Source organism: Octopus sinensis, linkage group LG22 (genome assembly GCF_006345805.1).
Source record: "Octopus sinensis linkage group LG22, ASM634580v1, whole genome shotgun sequence".
Lineage (NCBI taxonomy): Eukaryota > Metazoa > Mollusca > Cephalopoda > Octopoda > Octopodidae > Octopus > Octopus sinensis.
The window spans coordinates 14,744,830-14,747,329 of NC_043018.1; positions in this window are offsets into that span (position 1 = coordinate 14,744,830).

A 2,500-nucleotide genomic window follows, 5' to 3' on the forward strand; every position below is an offset into this window, starting at 1 on the left:
TTTATTTTTCCTTTATGATTTGGTTTATGTCTATCATTGTTCGAATTACATAATAGTGGCTTTTCTCTAATTTATATATATTATATATTTATATTGTGAAATTTGATTTAATACTAAATTGAATTTTTCCCTGTGAGTTTGGAGTTATACTCCAATTATTATTATTATTATTATTATTATTATTATTATTATTATTATTATTATTATTATTATTATTATTATTATTATTTAAACAGTAAAGCGAGTAGCCACATCAAAGTGGCAGTTGAGTGTCACTACTAGCTTAACCCCAGCCAGATTCTTCGCGAGCTGGTTTTCGGTGCAACACTCTGCACCCTTTATATGGACTACATCACCAGCAGGGTGAGCGAACCCCTACAACTCTCCAGTAGCAACTAACAATATCGCAGGACTGGCCCAGTTTCGAGCTATTTGGCTCATCCTCAGCCGCATTCACCTGCGCACTGGAGTGATAGCTAAAATCCGCTTCTGCCAGCGATATATTGTAAACAAAGTGACCATCGGTCACTCATTTGCAACAAACAAAATAGCTATTTATGTAATCTCAAGGAGAGATAAAATAGTAACGTACTCTAAACAGTAAAGCGCGCGGCTGAGGATGAGCCAAATAGCTCGCAACCGGACCAGTCCCGCGATTCTGTTAGCTGCAGGAGGGTAGCGATGTATTTGTATATAAAGGGTGCAGACCGCTATACTGAAAACCAGCTGGTGGAGAATCTGCCTGGGGTTAAACTAGTAGTAATACTCATCTGCCACTTTTATGTGGCCACTCGCTCTACTGTTTAGTATACGTTACTATTTTATAACTATCTATAACCATAGGCGCAGGAGTGGCATGTGGTAAGTAGCTTGGTTACCAACCACATGGTTCCGGATTCAGTCCCACTGCGTGGCACCTTGGGAAAGTGTCTTCTACTATAGCCTCGGGCCGACCAAAGCCTTGTGAACGCATTTGGTAGACGGAAACTGAAAGAAGCCCGTCGTATATATGTACATATATATATACGTGTGTGTTTGTGTGTGTCTTTGTCAACTGATGCTGGTGTGTTTGCGTCCTCGTAACTTTGCGATTCGGCAAAAGAGACCGATAGAATAAGTACTAGGCTTACAAAGAATAAGTCCTGGGGTCGATTTGCTCGACTAAAAGCGGTGCTCCATCATAGCCGTAGTCAAATGACTGAAACAAGTAAAAGAGTAAAAGCGAAAGAGCTACTTTGCTTACATATATATATATATATATATATAATATTTTAATATTTAATATTTAATATTAATATTTAATATTTAATATTTCATTCGTAGGCTTTCCTTAAAACTTGATCGAACGTACGTCCGTGGATACTAAAAAAATTATGATATTGCAGTCAATCATTTCTCTCTTACCTGTTTGTGCCTTCCAAATGCTGTTTTTACTGAGATCTCCCTTTTTAGTAGAAGAAATCGCTATAACCCTTGACTGCTATTTCTAAATTCGGTATTGGTACGGCAACTCGTTGCTAAACCCTTATTGCTTAGTATATATATAATATATATTTATATAATACCCACACCAGTAACATGCAAAACACGTAGACCCGCGTATGTACATGCGCATGCGCGGATGCGCATACATATACGCACATGCAGATACAGGCGCATGGTGTGTACCCCTATCTGCGCATGAAGATAGGGATACGCATCATAGAAGGACAGAATGGACTAGGTGGAGCCAGAAGATACATGTGAATGGAACGGGTCGCTGAAGAGGTCACAGATGTGTGATGACAGGTTTCCAGACGATGGGAATAATATAAAATTACAAACAATAATAAACGAATAAAGAATGAATACATACCATCCCGAAATATAAAAATAATAGATTTTTATTAAATAAATTTTAAAGATGTGTAACTTTTTATTCTTCATCATCATCATCATCATCATCATCATCATCATCATCATTATTATTATTATTATTATTATATATATATATATATATGGCAATCCCTCAAGGTCGAGGATGATAGTCTTCGCGCAAATTTATTGGTGAGTCCGCAGGTGACTGATAAGACCAATTCTTGCTCGAAAAGATCGGTCACAGTGCGGACATCTAGTGCCGGAAGGGAGAGTCGCACGTGGTTGTTGTTGGTGCTCCTTCTGTCTTCGTCTTTTCTCCTCCAGCTCTGCAGACCTTTTCGACTCGAAATTCGCCGTTCCAATATTATTATTATTGTGTGTGTGCCAGGTCAGTGGTGAGGTTCTTTTATGAATGCTACTGATGACCTGTTGTATGGTTGGGTCGTCGGTGACTAAACCGGTACACCCACCAGGCTTGCTTAGTGAGGAGGATTGCTAGAAACCCAGCAAGACTAGAAATAAGACCTGTCAAAAGAACAGATGAACCTAGTGTAGGTTCAACGATGATCTAGCAATTTCTCGGTCCCGGAGAAATTCCGAGTTGGTGATCGGCGTGCTGGAAGACCACTGGGAGTGAAGCATC